Source organism: Astatotilapia calliptera, chromosome 7 (genome assembly GCF_964374335.1).
Source record: "Astatotilapia calliptera chromosome 7, fAstCal68.1, whole genome shotgun sequence".
In the NCBI taxonomy this organism is placed as follows: domain Eukaryota; kingdom Metazoa; phylum Chordata; class Actinopteri; order Cichliformes; family Cichlidae; genus Astatotilapia; species Astatotilapia calliptera.
In genome coordinates this window covers 69,836,190-69,847,478 of record NC_137428.1, presented here as the reverse complement: position 1 = coordinate 69,847,478, position 11,289 = coordinate 69,836,190, and the positions used below count along the sequence as shown (strand labels likewise).

The 11,289-nt window shown below is 40.2% G+C and overlaps 1 protein-coding gene and 2 long non-coding RNA genes across 4 annotated transcripts in view; 2 read left to right on the top strand and 1 right to left on the bottom strand.

Annotated features, from left to right (window-relative positions):
- Nucleotides 1-5,490: 5,490 nt before the first annotated feature.
- On the top strand, nt 5,491-6,706 carry LOC145429889 (uncharacterized). The gene is made up of 2 exons (XR_013910220.1): nt 5,491-5,686; nt 6,294-6,706. It is a non-coding gene; the product is annotated as an uncharacterized LOC145429889 (long non-coding RNA).
- Nucleotides 6,707-6,947: 241 nt separating this feature from the next.
- Nucleotides 6,948-8,370, bottom strand: LOC145429888 (uncharacterized). Its single transcript, XR_013910219.1, has 2 exons — nt 7,725-8,370; nt 6,948-7,194 (listed from the first exon to the last, which is right to left on the bottom strand). It is a non-coding gene; the product is annotated as an uncharacterized LOC145429888 (long non-coding RNA).
- Nucleotides 8,371-10,120: 1,750 nt separating this feature from the next.
- siah1 (siah E3 ubiquitin protein ligase 1) overlaps nt 10,121-11,289 on the top strand; it is a 40,757-nt gene continuing 39,588 nt past the window's right edge. The window contains exon 1 of one of the 2 annotated variants that reach the window (XM_026176824.2): nt 10,121-10,282. The gene's annotated coding sequence lies outside the window, so the exon portion shown is untranslated. The remainder of the gene's footprint in view (nt 10,283-11,289) is intronic. The other variant, XM_026176823.2, reaches the window with a different exon arrangement.

Below are 11,289 nucleotides of genomic sequence, written 5' to 3'. Positions count from 1 at the left end.
TGCAAAGAGGCTGTATCGTGACAAACCGACCAGACACATGAAGATTAAACCACTACATTCTCAGCTAAAAAAATATTAAAACGGTATTTGGTGACACACAAACAGGGTTTTTCAAAGTTCAGTTCTGTTAGTTTCCACATGCCGGTTGTTGTGTGCTAAAAACAATGGCCACCAGGCCAAAGCAATGGTTTTGACTCGATCAGCGTTAACCTCGCCCCCTGAGTTTGATGGGTGAGGTTGACAGATAAAATGATTTCATGGTGAGACCTGAAGGAGTCAACTGTGCCAAAATGAATTAATTAAATACACCATTAAATAATTATTTAAATGTGGCAATAATTAATTAAAATGTGAAATAAATAAATAATTAATTAAATGTGTCATTAATTAATTAAATATGTCAATAATGAATTAATTTCATGTGTCGTAAATATTTATGTAATTAATTATTTCCGATTTTAATTAATTATTGCCACATTTAATTAATTATTTAATGGTGTATTTAATTAATTCATTATGGCAGTCCTGGCGTTCCATAGTATACAGGGTGTAGTTTTTTTTTATTTTTGCCCAAGCCCAGGCTGTATGTAATTATGCTAATCACACACAAATTTTAAAAACAAATGCCTCATTTTGCATAGCTTCCACCTCAAGTCACCAAAGTAGATCTGACAGACCGGGGCATGAACACAGGACATCTTAGGGTGTCCTCTGGTGTCTGGCACCAGGATCCTTTGGGTGGTTTGCATGGTGGGGACACTTTCTAGTGGAACCCATGGATGCTTAGCAGTTCATACAGTCGGTTGGAGCACTTTATCCTGTAGAAGATGACATTACCATAGGAGGTGCAACAATCTTTAGGTGGATATTAATTTACGTCAAATATTAACCCACATGAACCAGTACACAATGTTTTCCAGCACTAGATAATCAATGTTTATATATCAAAGTATATACTCTGAACTTTATTTATTACAAAAACAGGACCGACATTTGATTAAAAAATATATTCGTGTACACGACACTTGGGTAACCAAGGAAGTTAACTCTGAGATTTTTGAAAAAGAAAGATGAGGTTATAAACTGTTTGAGACAGACCAATCTTTTCCTTCGGTACAGTTAAAACAGTGTAAAAGTATAAGCAGAGTGCAGATTAATACCAAAACACATTTTGATATTTCAAAATATTTCAATATTTCTCCTGTTAGGTTTTTTGCACCTGTTCAGGCAGGGAACCCTTCAACCTTTTTTTTAAACATCTGTAGAGTAGGAGCTCCACCCTGCTCTGATGAACCAGGGCTGAAAGGGGGAAGCCTTGCAAACGTTAAAGATTGTACTTGCATATTGGGTTAAAGGTTAAATTTACCATGTACAGAACATTTTGTTCCATCACTTTGGTTTCATGCAAATGTTTATGGCTTCAACCTGGTCCCAGCTGAGCAGACACGTGGTCTTGGGTAAAAACCCCAGGCATGTGATTTCATTGTTTACCCAAAATAATGTCCTGGCCTTATATACACACATAGAAGAGCGAATACAATACACACATGCTGAGATGAGATTTATAAGATGAGATGGATGGATCAGACCAGGTTACTTACTGAAAGTCAACGCTGCTTCTTGTAGATGCATATTATCAGTGTGTCTCTTATTTTATTTGTTAATTAGTCTGGCCCACTTCCCACAGACACAAGTAAGAGTCGTGGAACACAGGCCAGGTGCCACATTACATAAGCAACACACATACTTCTTGCAACCTTGTTGTCATTATGCAAATGCATGGGGCTTGCGTTTCAGGTTACTTGCCAGCAATGACAGCCTGCCCAGAAATTATTCCTTGACTGCGGTTGAAAATGCCGGTGTTTCTACTATAAAATTCAATTCAATTCAATTCAATTTCTTTATTGTCCCACAAGGGGAAATTAGTTTAGCAGCAGGAGGATAAGAACAAACAGAACAATACTATAAAACAATAATAACAATAATAATGATAGAAAATTCAAGGACAATTATTTGCAATTAAGGAGACAAGACGCAGTAGGGATAAAAGAGACCTGGAGTCTTTTAGTCCTCCTCGGAGGTACTCTAAAACGGCAGCCGGAAGGCAACAACTCAAACTCACTGTGAAGTGGATGGTTCACAAAAGTATGTTTTAGCCCCCAAAAATAGCAACAAGACAATTCCCCACAAGCCCGCCAATCTAATTTGGGATGAGGGGTGACTCTTGTAGCCACAAGAGGTCTTTTCATGTAAAATATTTGGCTGTTGCCCAGCAATTTCCCAGTAATCCATGATGATTTTGACCCTAGGAACTCTAGATTACAGGAAACAACAAATATTTTTATCCCCCAGTGAATTTTTAGCAATTGAAACACAACAAATTCTACACTCTAGAAGTTAGTTTTAATTGAGTATTTCTTTCCTTTCTAAATTTGGGTATACACTGTGTGATCTTTTTCAATTGTGTTATTCAGCTCTTGCTCAAAGTGTACGACTGAATCGCAGGGGTTAAAGTTTGTAGGTCACGATGCATGTTCCCACATTATACGACCCGATGCTCTGATGCGACCTGAGCGCTCACACCGTGCTTACAAATGTTGGGCAATTGTGGCTCAAGACTTGGGAGTTCGCCTTGTAATCGGAAGGTTGCCAGTTCGAGCCCCGGCTTGGACAGTCTCGGTCGTTGTGTCCTTGGGCAACACTTCACCAGTAGGCAACGGGTGGTGGTCAGAGGGCCTGGTGGCGCCAGTGTTCAGCAGCCTCGCTTCTGTCAGTGCACCCCAGGGCAGCTGTGGCTACATGTAGCTTGCCATCACCAGTGTGTGAATGTGTGCATGACTGGATGTGTAAAGCGCTTTGGGGTCCTTAGGGACTAGTAAAGCGCTATACAAATACAGGCCATTTACCAAAGCTTACATTATATAGCTAATATATATCACAAAATCTGTGTCTCGCTCTCCCTCTCTGTCTTTCACTCACACAGACACACACCCACAACCACCATCAACTTTGCTATATTGCTAATGAAAAACATAATTAAGCAGCAATGTCCATCCAACTCTTTTCACAGTTGTTGCAGTCGTGATAATTTTGTGAGACCACACCGAAAAGGCTCGGACAAGCTTGCCAAAGTTCTACAAGTTGGGCCTCCATCGCTTACTCCAGACCACACTGCTGCACTGCCATGCTACTCCATCTTTTTCGCTTCCATTTCTGTGTTTGCACATGCATGTGTGAGAGGTTGCATTAAGTACTCATGACACTGCTTCAACAGTGCGATACCCTCACGAGGGGTGACCAGGATTTCAAACAGGTTTGATTGTCTTCTGACCGTGTGACTCGTTTGGATGGGTTGACTGTTTATTTGGAAGGGTCTTGTCTCTTAAAAAAACATGCCAGCACAACTTAGATTTGCAAAGACACTACAAGACTTCAGGAACTATGTCCCCTGGACAGACGGGACTAAAGGGGAGATATGTGGCCAAAATGCACAGCAGCACATTTGAAGAAAACCAAACACAACCTATCAGCAGAAACACCTCATACCAGCTGTGAAGCATGGTGTGGCACCTTGCAGTCATTGGATTGCCCATGAACTCCTCTGTGTACTGAAGTATTCTAGAGTCAGATGTGTGACCATCCATCCAACAGCTAAAGCTTCGCTGAAATTGGGTCATGTAACAGGACAATGATCCCAAGCACAGCAGTAAATCTAAAGCACAATGGCTGAAAAAGAAAAGAATCAAGGTGTTGCAATGATCCAGTCAAAAGTCCAGGTGTCAGCCTGAGGTCCTTAACAGACCTGTGCATAAGCAAATCCACTTACCTGTTTAAAAAAATGCTGAAACTATAAGCCGGTGGAATGTAATATTATTTTAAAACAATGTCAAAGGGCTGTAGGCTGCTTCTACAACTGCCGACTGCTGCCAAGTGTTAAGCAGAAGAGGACAAAAAAGAAAAAACATCTTGATGAAATAAAATCTTTTCTCGTCTCGTGCATTGCATTTTATTTTTCACATTTTATTTTGTCACCAAACTGGTAAACTATCTGATGCTCCGTTAACAAAAGCAGCCGACTCTTTGTGGGCAGACTGTGATTGCACTTTATACTGTCATCTTGAACAATAAATGGGGAAATACAAGTTTCCATTATAGACTTGTGGTTTTTCTATCCTTAATAAAGTCATTCAAATGCATAATCCTGTTTGTGCCACTGTTTCCTTGTTTTTCTGAGTCAGACTCTGTCCTTAATTGCCTCACTTCTTGTTCTTCAGTATGTCATGCACAACCCTGTAGTTATGGTTATGAATACTCAGACAATGCTATTTGTGCTGCAGCTGAGCTTTGATCTTTGCCCGTAGACCATAATTTAACAGTCGGATTTCAGAATAGAATAGAATATTCACTGTGTCACAGTTCACTTATCAATACACATGCAACATACATTTCTTATGATACATTTTGAACATTAGCAAATCCACAGAAAGTTTAACCAGCACATGGCTTGGGATGCTGAGGGCTGCAGAGGTGTGTGCCTGAGATGGCTAAATTAAGTCTATCCTCTTGTAAAGACATCACACAGAGCTGAGAGTAAAAAAACAAAACAAACAAACCTGAAATTGAGTTTCGAGTTTTTTGACGTTCAGCCTGCTGTTAGCTCAACATTTTACATTCATTTACACTATGATCCATATCTATGCCCAATTTTATATCACTACTCAACCTAACATGCATGCCTATGGATTGTGGGAGGAAACCTGAGTCCTTTAACAGCAAGAACATACAAACTCCAACACAGGAAGGCCCCATCTGGCTGGCAGATTCAATCCTATAATGCCCTTGCTGTGAACCAACATCACCTCTAACCACCACCCCTTCACATTTACCATACAGACGTAAGAGTGGTATTAATCTTCTTATCCAAGTCCTGCCAAGCCAACAAATACGTGTATTTCTCCCAGATGTCCTTTCAGTGGTTTAACTAGACAAGCAGGCATGGAAGGTATATTGTAAACAATTAAATCTTCAGACGAAGATGAGAGAGAAAGTTCTTGTACCACAGGTGGCACGAGGGTAGCAGCAGCATCAAAGAGACAATGCTTCAAACACCATCCGTGCTTCCAGTATATGCAGTGTATTTGCACTTTCTAGTTTGCTCATTCCAGCATGAGCTGGAATTTAGAGGATGGGAGTTTAACTCCAGCCCTATGGGCAGAAATCTGTGCCATCAGAAACTGAATTTGAATAAGTTCAATTTGAATTTGAATTGCTCAGATTGAATCTGAATTGTAACTTGCATAAATGCTTTTGAAAACTGAATTTGAATTAGTCTAATTTGAAATTGAATTTATGGTTTGAAAATGATCATCACTAAATTGAAATTGCATTTTATATTTTGAAAATGAATTGATTTGCTTTGAAACTGCATTTTATCCTTTAAAAATTCAGCTCTCGAATAATTTCAGTCTCACTTCTCACCATTCAGTTTCAGTTCTACAATTCAATTTCAGTTCCAAAATTCAGTTTTTTGGAACTTACATCCGGTTCCGGTTCAAGCACAGATTAATAGAAATACGTTTTACTAGCGGACCGAAAGTGTTACTGACGGGAATCTACAGCGTCTTGAGCTGAATTAAGACTTCAGAAGTCATTCGTCATGTCGAATGACCAGCGGATAAACTCTCAGGTTGGTAATAAATGTATTACATGTATAAGAACAAGCGTCATGTTAACAAATGATAGCCGTACAGTAACTGTTATGCTTATTGTAGCTGTTAGCTAAAAACGCTAATTTAGCGTAGTTTGCCCTGAATTCAGCTTTGACAACAAATATGATCGACTGTTTCTAGTAGAATTCCAGAGTTGTCATGTTGGACCCTCTCAGAGTACCCCCTCTGTATGCTTGCAGAGACCCCTACAGTAGGGAAACATGCAAAACGGTGCCCAAACCTTTGTATTTGAGCTTTATTTATGTCTTACACAGGATCCCAACTCTTTAGCTAACTTAATAACTTTAGCTAACATGAATAGTTAGTCTAATTCATTAGTGCAGCATTACTGGGTCACCTCTGTTTGAAGTGATATAATATGATATACAACTATCACTGAAACAGCAAACTTTGTAAATAAGCAAACAACACTTCTCATTCTCTAAACGTTTGGCCACAGCTGTAGATTACACTATCAGTGCTTGTTCACTCTTGACAATAATTACATTTCTAAATTCTCTTTGTGCATTTACAGGTAAACAATACCTAATATTTTATCTAAATGACTGCTTTGTCTTTGAAAAGGGTGAAGAGCCTGAGGCCGGTGACAGTCCAGTTCTACTCTAAGTACATCCTTACAGTGGCTCAAAGGACAAGGCCACATTCCTGTCCTGCCAGAAGAGAAGAGAAACTTCAGTCTTCATGCAGTTCAACCACACCTGTCATATTCCATATGACAGGGGTCTCAAACTCCAGTCCTCAAGGGTCAAAGTGTCATGCAACTTTTCCATGCCCTCGAGGACTGGAGTTTGAGACCCCTGCCGTATGGTGTTCATGCTGTTTTCTACCACACAGTTACAGCATGTCTGACTGCCTGTTCAGCATATGCAAAAATATATGAGTTTAAGCATGTGATAACTAAGGCCTTCCATTATGGTGTTTGTCATCACGTCACAGACATCTGGATGATCATTTGGAATAAACAAAAAAACTAAAAACTTGTTACTTCATCTTTTATCTTTATTATTATTATTGTTCTTATTTTACACTTTTCATTGTTAGGCATTAGGTTTATTTGTAGTAGTCCTTTCCAACGTCTTTCCCTCTTCCATGTTACTGTGGCAGCTTGTCAGCATCCATTTGGGTTTGGAAGTGGAACAGAAAGTAAAGAAATCCAAAGTGCCATTAAAACCAGGAGAGGTTCTTATATTTCAGAAGAAGGGATTAATTCAAAAGAAATGACCTCAATGCCATATTTTATTTAGGAACCCGAGAGAGCACTTTGCAAAATAACACATTCTTATAATTTCACCCTCAGATGAGCCAAGCTACGACTGTCAGGGAAGGTGATGTAGGTACAGAGCATATGAGAGTGGTTAAGTTAATGTCTCTTGTCTAGATGAAGGCACAAGAGGGATCAATGGCAAGGCGTAGAGATTCAGTATCTTCAGTCTTCAGTGGACACTCCATTTCTGGCACAAAACACCTGTAAAAGATGGTCGATTTAGGAGGTGACCCGACAATTTCAGCCTGTCAAACATAGTAATGGAGCAGTATGTTTTTTAAAAAAAAATCTAATTAAGCATGCACTCAGTACCCTAAGAATTATTATGGTAGTTAAACACTGATAGTTGTATATCATATTATATCACTTCAAACAGAGGTGACCCAGTAATGCTGCACTAATGAATTAGACTAACTATTCACTTTAGCTAAAGTTATTAAGTTAGCTAAAGAGTTGGGATGCTGTGTAAGACATAAATAAAGCTAAATGTTTCCCTACTGTAGGGGTCTCTGCAAGCATACAGAGGGGGTACTCTGAGAGGGTACAAGATGACAACTTTGGAATTCTACTAGAAACAGTCGATCATATTTGTTGTCAAAGCTGAATTCAGGGCAAACTACGCTAAATTAGCGTTTTTAGCTAACAGCTACAATAAGCATAACAGTTACTGTACGGCTATCATTTGTTAACATGACGCTTGTTCTTATACATGTAATACATTTATTACCAACCTGAGAGTTTATCCGCTGGTCATTCGACATGACGAATGACTTCTGAAGTCTTAATTCAGCTCAAGACGCTGTAGATTCCCGTCAGTAACACTTTCGGTCCGCTAGTAAAACGTAGTTCTATTAATCTGCGCTTGAACCGGAACCGGATGTAAGTTCCAAAAAACTGAATTTTGGAACTGAAATTGAATTGTAGAACTGAAACTGAATGGTGAGAAGTGAGACTGAAATTATTCGAGAGCTGAATTTTTAAAGGATAAAATGCAGTTTCAAAGCAATACAATTCATTTTCAAAATATAAAATTCAATTTCAATTTAGTGATGATCACTTTCAAATCATAAATTCAATTTCAAATTAGACTAATTCAAATTCAGTTTTCAAAAGCATTTATTCAAGTTACAATTCAGATTCAATCTGAGCAATTCAAATTCAAATTGAACTTATTCAAATTCAGTTTCTGATGGCACAGATTTCTGCCCATACAGCCCGGTCAAGGTTTTCCACTTGACCAGGCTTCCAGACAGCAGCAAACAAGTTTTTCGGAGAGGATCTTGGCCAATGCACAGCTACTAACTTGCTTTGATTTCAGCATAACAATCTACTGCCAAACAACATTATGTCTGGAATGTGCTGATGATTCTGCCAGCTCTCACTCACCCATTTCCTCCTTCGTTTCTTTTAACACTCCCCCCGTTCCCACATACCCCTCCATTCCCATCCTCTTTCTCCATACTCTTCTCCCATTTGCATTACATCCATTATCCTTGTCTCACAACTTCCTTCCTCCCTTTCTCTTAAACTCTATTTTCTGCCTCTCCTCTTCAAACTATCTCTTCCTTCCACATTTCTTTTTGGCGTCTTCCCTCCACCCTTTTCTCTTTCTCACTTTGCTAAAGGAAAAAAAAAAACTGTGCATGTTGTTATGTCCGGCCAAGAAATTCAAATTCCTCTAGCATACCAGCACAGCTTAACATTCTCATGGGTTTGGATTGCTCCACTTCCTCTTGTCTTCCTTCCCCAGCCCCTCTCCCACATTCTCCTTGGTGCTCTCTGTAGTTCCATTCCTTTTTATTTGCTTGCTCTATTCCTCTAATTAATATAAAGAAATGGGCTTAATGAGTGCCTCCAGTGCATTCACAATTGGTAGATTGGTTTTTTCCTAGCTAAATGATGAAAAAAGGGACATCCTCATAATTGACCGAATTCAGACATTTGACATCCCACTGTCTTTTATTGTGTCCTTATAAAAATGTCATACCCTCTTTATATTTCTCCAGTACTCTGTATTTTCTCTTGAGTTCTGTTTCTACAGTAACTGACCCAAAAAAGCAGAGATACTCTTTTGTGTTTTTTGTTTAGAGAAGAAGTGCGCATGTGATGTATATGTGTCCAAAGTAAGCTGTTATATTTAAATGCACATGTGATACCCTAAATGTGAGAAGTTGTTTCTGGTGTGCATGCAATGATGGTGTACTTCATGTATTTACAAAGAAAATGTGTTGCACTCTGCCCGGTTACAGTAGAAGGCTTATAGCCACTGTTTACGGGAGGACAGCAGGATTATATTTACAAAGGTCTGCTGTTTCTCTTACTATTCTTGCTGTCTGAGTGTCTCTCAGCCTACTGTTTGCTCCTGCTGCAGCTTGCCTACTGGGACAACACACTTGCATAACCAATCCTTCTCTGTAATCCCAGCCTGCGCAGCAGCTCCTCCCACCCCCACCTCACATTACTATTTAGCTCCCCCTCCTACCCCTCATCCCTCCTGATGGTAGATGGCTGTGTGTGTGTGTGTGTGAGGGGGGGGGGGGGGGGGGCGTGGTGATGGCTTCCCTTATGTCCAGATTGCTATGAAAGAAACAACACGACCTCTAAATCTTAATCCCAGCCAGTTACATGTGTCCAGCATCAAGATTGACCTCAATCTTCGCTATACCTGTCCAAAGTCTCTTTTTAAAACCCTTTGCTATTTTTTTCATTAAAACTGCTGATTTAAATGTCCAATTTCTAAGGATTATCTGTGGGACTTGTTGGTTTAAGCATATGTGCAGTTTCCTTCACTTACATTATAGCGGAGAGGCAAGAGATCAAATCCAGTACAGATACAAGATGCAGGCGAATAGTATAATGAAGTGAAACTAAGGTGAGAACCTGCTAGACGAGCCTTGATTTTAAGGCGATAGTACAAGTGTGAGCATGCGTTAATATTCTTTGTAAACGGTGAGAATATTTTCATAATGTGAAACAGCTTCAAAAGATATGCAGTAAATTGTGTGGGATGCAATCATATATGCGTATATTTATTTTCGCATTATTGTTATTATTATAAAATTGAACCATTTCGAGCAACCTGCAATTCGTGCAAGGCGCGCTCCCGTGGCAAACTTAACTGTGCGCGCTCTGAGCGGCTGGTACTTAACGCCTGCCGTCTCGTCTCTGTTCCAGGAGCTGAGCCAATGTGTACATCGAGCAAACGACGACAGAGAGGGATCCTGTGTCTGTCCCGGTGCCACACATTCACCTGTTTCTCCGTGGTGAACTGAAGGATAATTCTTTCGAGGTAAGCGGGTGTGCCGCAGACAGTGAAACATCAGATTTTCGAGTGGAGTGTGTGTCGGTGAAAACAACAGCCCCGTTGACTAGCAGAGCAGACGCTAGCTTCCTTCGTTAGCGCAGTGCTAATAATGCTGGCGGTTAGCTAGCCTACTGTCCGGCTTGTTTGCTGATCTTTTAAACGCCTCTTGCCTGCAGTGGTTAACGGGTTGACACGCGTAGCGACTAAACGTTGTTGTTAACGTTTACTAACTGGTGTGAGTGGGGGGAAATGGAAGGGTACCGTTTCTTAGCATGTTCACACACCAGCTAAGCTAACAAACTCACCGACTCAGCTAGCTAGTAAGCTGTGGGATACTGCTTTACGGCAAGACGAGGCCTTGTGTGCCTGCAGTGGAAACTGTTTGCTAGGATACGCCGTTGTCTGCCTTGCAAAGACAAGGCCATTTTGCTTTCAAAGTAGGTTAGACCAGGTCAACAGAAACTCGTCGTGGCATTGTTTTGTGTAGCACTGTTGCTGGCATAACGGCTGTAGAGGAAGTGATGACTAATGTTTACTCCAAGTAAAGGTTACAGTCGGAGTCGGCGTGTTTGACTTGTCTATTATAAGACTAATGTCAGCTCCTGGTCGTTATTGATTATTAAAGGGCTCTAATCGCCATCGTTACATGTTCACTGCAGTTTGCATTGCATGAGCAGTAGTTGAGCGATCACGTAGTCGTTTACGTGGACACCTGTAGATGAGTTATGAATTAGGGCTGTGGACAGATGCACAGTGGTATCACAATATGACCTTTCGCTGAAGTTGGCTTAAAAAAGCAACCTCCATATTGATCACAGTTGTTGCCCTACTTTACAAAACCTCTGCTCAGGCTGGATGGATCTAAGCCGAGGTCAATCAAATAATAAAGCCATACCACTGTTTATGTAGCACTTTGCATACAGACGTGCAGCCCATAGCTCCTCACAGAGTAAGACCAAATAAAACGTAAATAAATGTACAAATTAAATGAA